The 12,904-nt window shown below is 36.1% G+C and overlaps 1 protein-coding gene across 1 annotated transcript in view; it reads left to right on the forward strand.

The window, feature by feature from the left end:
* Nucleotides 1–12,904, forward strand: part of LOC133243547 (serine/threonine-protein phosphatase 4 regulatory subunit 3B-like) — a 122,122-nt gene that overhangs the window by 68,653 nt on the left and 40,565 nt on the right. The gene's annotated exons all lie outside the window — the stretch shown is intronic.

Consider the following 12,904-nt stretch of genomic DNA (forward strand, 5'->3'; position numbering starts at 1 on the left):
ACTTGGATATATCTAGTGAGTATTATACTAAGTGAAATAAGTCAAAGTTAAATATGATGTGATTTCACTCATACGTGGAACCTAAAGAAACAAACAAAACAATTTGAAAACAGACTCAAAGATACAGAGAACAAATGGATGGTTGCCAGAAGGGGGGCTGGGTGGGGAAGGTGAGACAGGTTAAGGGGATTAGAAGAACAAACCTCTAGTTATAAAATAAATAAGCCATAGGAATGCAATATACATCACAAGGAATATGGTTAATGATATTATAATAAATTCATATGGAGACAGATGATTACTATATTTATCATGGTGATCATTTCATAATGTGTGCAAATGTCAAATGATTACACTTGAAACTGGCATAATTTTTATGTCAACTATATAGCAATATAAAATGAATAAATGCATACATGCATAAATTTAAAAATAAGATCTACACATAGAATGGAATATTATTCAGGCGTTAAAAAAGAAGGCAGTCCTGTTATATACGACCACTTGAATGAACCTAGAAGACATTATGCTAAATGAAATAAGCCAGTCACAGAAGGACAAATAATACTTCATGAGTCTACTTATATGAGGTAACTAAAATAGCTTCATGGCAAATAGATGGGGAAACAGTGGCTGACTTTATTTTTCTGGGCTCCAAAATCACTGCAGATGGTGATTGCAGCCATGAAATTAAAAGATGCTTACTCCTTGGAAGGAAAGTTATGACCAACCTAGACAGCATATTAAAAAGCAGAGACATATACACAATGGAGTATTACTCAGCCATTAAAAAAAAATACATTTGAATCAGTCCTAATGAGGTGGATGAAACTGGAGCCTATTATACAGAGTGAAGTAAGCCAGAAGGAAAAACACCAATACAGTATACTAATGCATATATATGGAATTTAGAAAGATGGTAACAATAACCCTGTGTACGAGACAGCAAAAGAGACACTGATGTATAGAACAGTCTTATGGACTCTGTGGGAGAGGGAGAGGGTGGGAAGATTTGGGAGAATGGCATTGAAACATGTAAAATATCATGTATGAAACGAGATGCCAGTCCAGGTTCGATGCACGATACTGTATGCTTGGGGCTAGTGCACTGGGAAGACCCAGAGGGATGGTATGGGGAGGGAGGAGGGAGGAGGGTTCAGGATGGGGAACACATGTATACCTGTGGCGGATTCATTTTGATATTTGGCAAAACTAATACAATTATGTAAAGTTTAAAAATAAAATAAAATTTAAAAAAAAAAAAAAAGCAGAGACATTACTTTGCCAACAAAGGTCCATCTAGTCAAGGCTGTGGTTTTTCCAGTGGTCATGTATGGATGTGAGAATTGGACTATAAAGAAAGCTGAGCACCAAAGAATTGATGCTTTTGAACTGTGGTGTTGGAGAAGACTCTTGAGAGTCCCTTGTATTGCAAGGAGATCCAACCAGTCCATCCTAAAGGAGATTAGTCCTGGGTGTTCATTGGAAGGACTGATGCTGAAGCTGAAACTCCAATACTTTGGCCACCTGATGGGAAGAACTGACTCATTGAAAAAGACCCTGATGCTGGTAAAGATTGAAGCCAGGAAGAGAAGGGGACGACAGAAGATGAGATGGTTGGATGGCATCACCAACTCAATGGACATGGGTTTGGGTGGACTCCAGGAGTTGGTGATGGACAGGGAGGCCTGGTGTGCTGCGGTTCATGGGGTCACAGAGTCGGACACGACTGAATGACTGAACTGAACTGAACTGAAAATACTCTAACTCACACTAGCAGACAACGGAATGGTGATTGCTGGGGGCTGGGGGAAGAGCCAAATGAGTTGCTGTTCAATGGATATGAGGTTCTAGTCATGCAAGATGAGTAACTTCTGGATATCTGCTGTACAACATTGTGTTTATAGCTAACATTACTGTACTATTGGGCTTCCTTGGTGGCTAAGCTGCTAAAGAATCCGCCTGCAATGTGGGAGACCTGGGTTCAATCCCTGGGTTGGGAAGGTCCCCTGGATAAGAGAATGGCTACCCACTCCAGAATACCCACGCTATTACGGCCTGGAGAATTCTATGGACTTTATAGTCCATGGGGTCACAAAGTGTCGGACACTACTGAGTGACTTTCACTTAACTCACTGTACTATACATTTAAATTTGTGTAAGATGTTATGTGCTTGTTGCCATGTTAAAAAAAAAATATAGCAATCACTAAAAGAGCAAAGAAATATTACAAAACTGAATGACAGCAAATAGAAAACACGCACACACATACATACACACATAAATACATGCGAGGTTCTAAACAGCAATGCTTCTGAAATATTTATTCAGAGAGGAGAAGCATTATTTGGCAAATCTGCATAAAATTTCCCCAAAGATATGACACTTTTTCCACAAAACAAGTCTTTCCAAAGAGAGATGTCCTGAAATCTGTTATCCTGCATATATTAACAACTTTATTCATTTTTTTTAGAAAAAAAGGCAAATAGGTTTAATTTCTCTTGGCTTTTTTTTCATTCCAGTAAGCATAGATGTGTTTTCCAATTCTAAAATTGTACTTTTATCACAGATTTTCCTATGCCAAGTATTTTTGAAAAATAGGAAATGTTTGTCTGGTATTAATATATGTCAAAAAGAAGATATTAGTTTTTATTTTTTTCTATAATTATGAGATAAAATAATTTTGGACTTATACATAATTTCATAGTTTATCCTGTGTGTATAGCTATAAAACTTCACAAAGAAACAATCTTTAACTCAAGACTGAAATCATGCATTTCTATATTTCACTGTGTTCTCCATAGTTTTCTGTACAACTGTTCAAGTGTTCCTTCTTTTATCTTCTGTTGAAGTGTTTTATGGAGATTAAAGCTTAACTTTGGGACTTCAGGTTAAGCAATAGAGAATGAAATAGCTTGGAAGAGATAGAGATGTGTAAAAACATAAGCTGTTTCTACAGGAGTATGGCAAAGCAAGATTGAAAATTGAAGTTGAATGTGGCTTCTTAACTGACACAGTAGAGTTGTGCCTTATACATCCAAATCTCTTTTAGAAGATGTTTTCTGAGAGAGTTTTGGCGTCAGAAAAATTACTTGAAACTTAGATATAAAGGAAAAATATAGACAGCCATGTGTTTTCAATGTCATATGATGCTGAAGACAATCCATGGATTATGTCATGGAATATACTTAGTTCATTTTTAATATTTTTAAAAATAAATTTATGTGTGTGTGTGTGTGGTGTGTATGAGTAAATTAGTTGAATAAAATCAAATTTATAATTATTATTTTATGTTTTTGTGAAAGACTTATATTTACTTGTTGGAAATTTATACCAACACTAGTGATCATCAGAATAATCTTGTTGAAATATTCAAATGGAAATAAACTCCTGATTTGTTTCCACCAGGGGATTAATGGCTTTGTATTTCTCCTAAAAACTCTATGTATTCTTAAAAACTCACATATTAGTAAAGTATTCATACTTTGAGAATGAAACTTAATTGGTTAAAATTCTTAGGAAGAGGGTAGCTTACAATTCTTGTCATCCTTGGCTGTGAGTTCAGATATTTAGAGACAGTGACATATTCAGTTACTGAGGGAATTTCTCATCACCTGACTTTATCTTAATACTTCAAGATAAGAAGTACTAATATTTCTTTATTACTTAACAGATATGTTGTTGTTATTATTTGCAACTAGCCATACACTCACAAGGACAGAAGTAGACCTTTCTATTTTACTAATGTTTTGAACTCTTTTTTTATTTGAACATATGATAAATGATTCACTCCTTCAACTTAAAAGGCAAAATAGAAGACAACTTAAAAGGCAAAATAGAAGACACCTGATGAAAGACAAGAATGTTTTGAACTGTTTTTTATTTGAACATATGATAAATGATTCACTCCTTCAACTTAAAGGGCAAAATAGAAGACACCTGATAAAAGACAAGATTCAAATAATTAATACTTAACTACAGTTCAGTTCAGTCACTCAGTCGTGTCCAACTCTTTGTGACCCCACGGACTGCAGCACGCCAGGCCTCCCTGTCCATCACCAACTCCTGCAGCTTGCTCAAACTCATGTCCATCGAATTGGTGAACCATCCAACCATCTCATCCTCTGTCATCCCCTTCTCCTCCTGCTTTCAATGTTTTCCAGCATCAGAGTCTTTGCCAATGAGTCAGTTCTTCGCATCAGGTGGCCAAAGTGTTGGTGTTTCAGCTTCAGCATCAGTCCTTCCAGTGAATATTCAGGACTGATTTCCTTTAGGGTTGACTGATTGGATCTCCTTGCTGTGCAAGGGACTCTCAAGAGTCTTCTCTAACACGACAGCTCAAAAGCATCAATTCTTCGGTGCTCAACTTTCTTTATAGCCCAACTTCCTTTATAGCCCAACTCTCACATCCATACATGACTCCTAGAAAAACCATAGCCTTGACTGCTGCTGCTGCTGCTGCTAAGTCGCTTCAGTCGTGTCCGACTCTGTGCAGCCCCATAGACGGCAGCTCACCAGGCTCCCCCGTCCCTGGGATTCTCCAGGCAAGAACACTGGAGTGGGTTGCCATTTCCTTCTCCAATGCATGAAAGTGAAAAGTGAAAGTGAAGTTGCTCAGTCGTGTCCGACTCTTAACAACCACATGGACTGCAAACTATCAGGCTCCTCTGTCCATGGGATTTTCCAGGCAAGAGTACTGGAGTGGGGTGCCATTGCCTTCTCCGATAGCCTTGACTAGACAGACCTTTGTCAGCAAAGTAATGTCTCTGCTTTTTAATATGCTGTCTATATTGGTCATAGCTTTTCTTCCAAGGAATAAGTGTCTTTCAATTTCATGGCTGCAGTTACCATCTGCAGTGATTTTGGAGCCCCCCAAAAAATAAAGTCTGTCACTGTTTTCACTGTTTCCCCATCTATTTGCCATGAAGTGATGGGACTGGATGCAACAAGCTTAGTTTTCTGAATGTTGAGTTTTAAGCCAACTTTTTCATTCTCCTTTTTCACTTTCATCAAGAAGTTCTTTAGTTCTTCTTCATTTCTGCCATAAGAGTGGTTTCATCTGCATATCTGAGGTTATTGATATTTCCCCTAGCAATCTTGATTCCAGCTTGTGCTTCATCCAGCCCAGCGTTTCTCATTATGTACTCTGCATATAAGTTGCATAAGCAGGGTGACAATATACAGCCTTGATGAACTCCTTTCCCGATTTGGAACCAATTTGCTGTTCCATGACCAGTTCTAACTGTTGCTTCTTGACCTGCATACAGATTTCTCAAGAGATAGGTCAGGTGGTCTGGTATTCCCATCTCTTTCAGAATTTTTAACAGTTTGTTGTAATCCACACAGTCAAAGGCTTTGGTGTAATGAATAAAGCAGAAGTAGATGTTTTTCTGGAGTTCTCTTGCTTTTTCAATGATCCAGTGGATGTTGGCAATTTGATCTCTGGTTCTTCTACCTTTTCTAAATCCAGCTTGAACATCTGGAATTTCATGGTTCACGTACTGTTGAAGCCTGGCTTGGAGAATTTTAAGCATTACTTTGCTAGTGTGTGAGATATTAAGCATTACTTTGCAATTGTGCAATAGTTTGAACATTCTTTGGCATTGCCTTTCTTTGGGACTTAACTGTAAGCTTTTATGAAATTTGTAAAATGCACTGTTATTTGACAGGAATCAGTTAATTCTACACTTGCCATTGAATAGATTAATATTCTCTCCATACCTTAAGATCTCTCAATGCAATTCTAAATATAAATCTATAATACTAAATATTGATTATTGGGAATCTTAAATTCATGTTGTGTGTCTTTCATCTTTTTATAAAATTAGACCTTGAAATCAAATTGTCTCTCTCAAAAAATGTAATTTAGGAAGAAAACACTTTTGGAGGATAAAATGATCAATTTGTTTGAACTTTTAAACAATTGTGTTATTATTCTATAATGATATAATTTTCCAAATTAATGTAACAAAATACATAATATAAAGAAATATAGTATCTAAAGGAAAAGAATGGATTATTTTTAAAAACTAACTTTTATATAAATACATGATTTTCATCCAACTTAATATTTTAATATACTCTACAGTTGACAGTTTGGTTTTAAAAAGTTTGGTATTCCAATAAAAGTATATAATTAAAACATCACAAAAAGGAAACATTCAAAAGCTTTTTTTTTTTAATTTTTTTATTTTAAAAACTGTACTCTTTGCTTGCCTCACAGTTGGCAAATTTCTTCCAGATTCAACATCTCTTTAATTTTTATCCCCCCAAGCAATCCATTCATTTGGAAGGTAAAATTATCATCATTTTTACATTTTGGATAAGTTGGCTCAGGGGCCAAATGTGTAAATGGCTTATCCCAAGGTCACTGAGCAGTCAAGTGGCAGAGAACTTACTCTCCGATTCAGATTTCATATAGAGGGGCCTAGAACACAGAACTGATGCATAGGAAGGTTTTGTTATCATAGCCTGTTACCTTCTTTAAAGAACTGGTAATTCATCTTTCCCCTAATACATTAGAGCATGCAGTTCTTCTATTTTATGCAATTTACTAAAAATATTTTTTAAGTGATAACGAACGAATTTATATGGAGTCAAACTGTTCTATTCCACTTATGCTTGGAAATATGAACAGCTGTTTGAATGCACATGTGAAAAATTTCAGTTTGTGTATAAGGGAGAATTTTGGTGATTTTAAGGATAAGAGAATTAAGTCAGTTTACCTTTACAAAGAGAGACTGCTCTGGGAATTATTTAAGGTGGTTAAATTACATAACTTCCCCCCACAAGCTGTCAACAATAAAGAGATTAAGACTTTATTTGCAAGCTTTAACTTTAATGTAAAATGACAGTAATTGACATTTTAAAACTGTATGGTACAATGCGCTACATGACACAGGCAGAAACTTGTACAGGCTTTGGAGCCTGCCTCCTGCACATACTGCCTCACTTGTCTATTACAAAATCTAGACTATTTTTAGTAGTTGAATCTTTTAAATATTATCTATGAGAATCCAAAAACATTACTTGAGATAATACTGTAGAAAATCAAATTAAGGACAGAATATATATTACCTTTTATTTCCAGTTCTCCTTTAAAACCGAGTTAATACTCCCAATGTGTAACATCATGTGAATCAGTTACCCTATTTGCATAATTTGCTTTCAGTGCAAAGTAACAGACCCTGACCCAGATTATCTCAAAGTGAATTGTCAGCAGGCCAATAAAAAATTGAACAGATGGATGTCATTTTTCAAAATTAGGCTTTCTTTGACAATAATCATTCTTGATGTTCTAAGATAATAAAAATTAGTAGGAGGAATTCATCATGCATTTTCTTACATAAGAATGTTTACAGTTTACATAGAAGCAAAGAGATAATTGAGAAAAAGGATGAAAATTCTAATTTCATGAAGGATTTGAGTATAAATACACACACACACATACATCAGTTGCTTGAAGTCTAAGAATATAATATATTTCTCTTTGCTAACCATGTTAGAATATCTCTTATTTTTATCTTGTGTATAAGTTTGGACAATTTTCATGCCCATTCCCAGTTTCTATATATTGTATTTTTGAAGGCATAAAAAAGATAATCATATTTTATAAAGAATAGTGTGCCTCTTCAATTAATGTCCCATGCTAAATTTGAAATTTACATCCTACACACCAGTCTGGTTACAAAATAATTTGATTCAGATGTTTAATTAAGCATGACAAGGAGGCTTTAGTTTTAAGTTAAGAGGGAAAAAATGAAAGAGTTGCCTTGGAAAAGCCTGGAGCATATTATGCAGAGCATCTTGGAACAAACAGTTTTAACTAAAGACTTAGCCTGTTCCTTTGATGATTTCATTAACAAGTCAACATCTTCAGACCCACGAGGCTTATGACAGAGAATACTCTAGTAGCTAGATGTAGGACACACAGAATTTGGATTTTTTGATCAAGTTGTAATAAATATCTTTAATTAAGCAGGCTTTTCCTAGGGAATTAAAGGAAAGAAAAAAGGTGCTTCATTATTTATTTTTGAACTAGTGCTTCCTCATTCTATGTTAATTGAAAATATCTCTTATCTATAGATATTATGACTTTCATAAATAGTCAATATGTACATCATGCACATATTCGCTTTCTTTGTGTTGTATGGTGTTCCACAAACTCTATTCATTAATGTTCAAAACTATAATTAAAGCCAAGTCTTACTTTTCCTTTCACTAACACATGTTGTTGTAAGCAAAAGAACGAGAGTTGAACTTATTATGATGTATTTGATCTTCATTTAAGTGATAAGTTTACATCTGTTCTCACAGAGAATGAAATCAGTTAACATTCACAGAAATGGTGTAAAAGCAAATGTAAATGTTCTAAAATACAATAATCATTAGACAACCTGCAATTGCTTTTCTTTTTTAAATTTTCATTTACAAGAATATTTTGTGTAGAATTATAGTGTTAATTATAGTGTTAAGTCAAGAAATGTCAAATTGACTGACAAATGTTCTCAAATGCCAGATTTATAGCAATATCTACCCTCAGGTTTTTTTTCTTAACAGTCAGCAGCTTTATACAAACCCTTACAAATTAATCATGGATACCAAGTCAAGGGCTGGATATCATTCAAAAATATTCAGCTAAGGGAAGGAAGGTGAATACCTTGGGGAAGATGGAGAGGCATGACATGGTGTCAGAATATGAGGGCTAGGGGAGATGTTTCAAACCTTTTCTGAGTTTCTTATATGCTCTATGTTTTCACCTTGACTCTCTAAAAGCCAGTGAAAAGCCACTGCAGCTATTAATAATAGCAATCTGGTACCTAATAGGGAAAAAAAAAAAAAAACATAAACTATTATTCTAGTAGAACAGCTATTCTTGGTATGACAGTGGGTTTTAGGTTTTCTATCTTCAAAGATGTGTAAGGATTTGATCCTAGTCCAGTCTTCTTGCAACACTAACTCAAGGAATTTAAGGCGGGCGGGGTGGGGGGGGAGGGCAGATAAGATCCAAGAAAGTCCTCTTAAATGCTATTTAGCAGACTAAATGTGTTCATTGTCAAAGTGGTTTATCAAGTGATGTGTGACTTATTATTGATGAGATACAGTTGCACTGAGAATAGGAGGTTCTTTTTCACCTTGAAGGAACTACACTGCTTGCAAGTAACAAAAGCTGAAAAGAACTCCGAGACACTGAATTTCCTGAACTGAAATAGTCTGTGCCAATCGATTCTCATCTAGTGTGATCACACATGTTTTAAGCGTGAAGTGACTGGGACACTGGAAGTTGTGTTTATGAATCCCAAGATCAACATAGTGTTTCTGGGCATGCTGTGTTGCTGCCCGCCCAGTAACCCTTCTTAAAAAAGGGTAACAATGTACTATGTCTCATGAGGGTGATTGTCAGTCCATACTTAGATCACTCCCTCTGGTTGACCACATCTATTTCACTGAGCTTCTGCTTCATGTTCAGAGTATATCTCTGGCTTCCCTATTACAGTATGATCCTAGTTTTTTTTTTTTTTTCTCCTGCTTCTCTTACTATACTTTTGATTTTACTTCAAAAGCCCCTACCCTATCTTCCATCCCTAAGTGTATAAATGTGGCACTGAGGTGGATTGATCAAAATTGTCAGGCTTACACACATCTGGATTTGCACTCTAGCTCTGAAACTCAATGGCTATTTAATCCTGAGAAAATCAGTTAACTTTTTGAAGCTTCACTTTCTTATTGGTATTCTTCTATATCTCATAACATTTAAATTATACAACACATAAAAAGTTTTTGTGAAAAGTAAATGGTTTCATGAATGAGAAAAAACCTAGTAAATATATGATAATGTGTTACTGTACAAATAACTGTACTCAATTGTTGTATCTTATACAACCTGTGATGGAGGATCCCAGTATATATTAAGGGTATATGCTGTGCCATATATTTACACAGATTATATAACACAAGCCATCAGTAAAGACACTCAATTCATTTTACATAAGAAAATCAGAAGCTATGTGTGGTTATTTTTTAGTAATTTGCATTTTATTAAGTATAACTGCTAGAAACCAAAGATATTTTATCAACTTTATCAAGAGCACTGTATTAATACTATCATATTTAATCTTTAAAACAAGTCTATAAGATAAATACTTTTATTATCCCACTTCACAGATAAAAGAAATGGGTATTTAAAAGAATTAGTAGCATGTAGTGAAGAAAGTCGGAGAAGGCAATGGCAACCCACTCCAGTGTTCTTGCCTGGAGAATCCCAGGGATGGGGGAGCCTGGTGGGCTGCCATCTATGGGGTCACACAGAGTCCTACACGACTGAAGCGACTTAGCAGAAGCAGCAGCAGCAGTGAAGCAAGTATTGAAATCTAAATTTGTCTGACTCTGTGACCTAATCTATGACAAAGGAGGCAAGAATATACAATGAATGGTAGCCTCTTTGATAAGTGGTGCTGAGAAAACTGGACAGCTACATGTCAGTCAGTTCAGTTGCTCAGTTGTGTCTGACTCTTCGCGACCCCATGAACCACAGCACGCCAGGCCTCCCCGTCCATCACCAAATCCCAGATTAAAAGAATGAAATTAGAACATTCTCTATCACCATACACAAACATAAACTCAGAATGGATTAAAGACCTAAATGTAAGGCCAGACTATAAAAACCCTTAGAAGAAAACATAGGCAGAACACTCTGACATAAATTGCAGCAAGATCTTTTTTGATCCACTTCCTACAATAATGAAAATAAAAACAAAAATAAATAAATTAGATCTAATTAAACTTACAAGCTATTGCACAGCAAAGGAAACCATAAACAAAACAAACAACAACCCTCAGAATGGGAGAAAATGTTTCAAATGAAGCAACCAACAAGATCTCCAAAATATATAAACAGCTCATCCAGCTCAACATCAATAAAACAACCCAATCCACAAATGGGTGGAAGATCTAAATACACATTCCTCCAAATAAGACATACATACGCCAAGAGGCACATGAAAAGATACTCAACGTTGCTAATTATCAGAGAAATACAAATCAAAACTACAATGAGGTTATCACTTCACACAGGTCAGAATGACCATCATAAAAAAATCTACAAATAATAAATACTAGAGAGAGTGTGCACAAAGGGGAACCCTGCTACACTGTTGGTGGCAATGTAAATTGGTGCAGCCGTTATGGAGAACAGTATGGAGCTTCTTTAAAAAAATAAAAATACAACTACTGTATGACCCAGCAATCCCACTCCTGGACATATACCCAGAGAAAAACCATAATTCGAAAAGATATATGCATGCCAATGTTCATTACAGCACTGTTTACAATAGCCAAGACATGGAAGCAACCTAAATGTCTATCAACAGAGGAATGGATAAAGAAGATGTGCTGCATAGTCACAATAGAATATTACTCAGCCATAAAGAAGAACAAAATGGTGCCATGTCCAGCAAAATGGATGGACCTAGAGATTGTCATAGTGAGTAATGCCAGACACAGAAAATGATATATCATTCATATGATATTGCTTATATATAGAATCTTTAAAAAAAAATAAAGGGTGCAAATGAACTTATTTACAAAACAAAAGTAGAGCCACAGATGCAGAAAACAAACTATGGTTACCAGGGGATAAGGTGTGGGAGGGATAAATTGGGAGACTGGGATTGACATATACACACTACTATATATAAAATAGATAGGTAATGTAAGAACCTAATGTATTTGTTGTTATTCAGTCACTCTGTTGTGTCCAACTCTTTGCAACCCTACAGACTACAGCACACCGGTCTTCCCTGTCCTTCACCATCTCCCGGAACTTGCTCAAACTCACGTCCCCAATGAGTCAGTGATGCCATCCAACCATCTCGTCCTCTGTCATCCCTTTATACTCCTACCTTCAATGTTTCCCAGCATCAGGGTCTTTTCCAATGAGTCCACTCTTGGCATCAGGTGGCCAAAGTATTGGAGCTTCAGCCTCAGCATCAATCCTTCCAATGAATATTCAGGATTGATTTCCTTTAGCATTGACTGGTTTGATCTCCTTGTGGTCCAAGGGACTCTCAAGAGTCTTCTCCAACACCACAGTTTGAAAGCATCAATTCTTTGGCGCTCAGCCTTCTTTATGGTCCAACTCTCCCATCCATACGTGACTACCTGAAACATCATAGCTTTAACTATACAGACCTTTGTTGGCAAAGTAATGTCTCTGCTTTTTAATACAGTCTAGGTTTGTCACAGCTTTTCTTCCAAGGAGCAAGCAGCATCTTTTAATTTCATGGCTGCAGTCACCATCTTCAGTAATTTCAGAGCCCAAGAATATTAAGTCTGTCACTGGTTCCCTTGTTTCCCCATGTATTTGCCATGAAGTGATGAGACTGGATGTCATGATCTTACTTTTCTGAATGCTGAGTTTTAAGCCAGCTTTTTCACTCTCCTCTTTCACCTTGATCAAGAGGCTCGTTAGTTCCTCTTCACTTTCTGCCATAAGGGTGATATCATCTGCCTGTATGAGATTATTGATATTTCTCCCGGCAATCTTGATTCCAGCTTGTGCTACATCCAGCTTGGCATTTTACATGATACACTCTGCGTGTAAGTTAAATAAGCAGGATGACAATATACAGCCTTGATGAACTTCTTTCCCAGTTTGGAAACAGTCCATTGTTCCATGATCAGTTCTAACTGTTGCTTCTTGACCTGTGTACAGGTTTCTCAGGAAGCAAGTCAGGTGGTCTGGTATTCCCAGCTGAATTTAAGAATTTTCCACAGTTTATTGTGACCCACACAGTCAAAAGATTTAGTGCAGTCAATGAAGCAGAGGTAGATGTTTTCCTGGAATTCTCTTGCTTTTTCTATGATCCAACAGATGTTGACAATTTGATCTCTGGTTCCTCTGCCT

Source organism: Bos javanicus, chromosome X, assembly GCF_032452875.1.
Source record: "Bos javanicus breed banteng chromosome X, ARS-OSU_banteng_1.0, whole genome shotgun sequence".
NCBI lineage: Eukaryota > Metazoa > Chordata > Mammalia > Artiodactyla > Bovidae > Bos > Bos javanicus.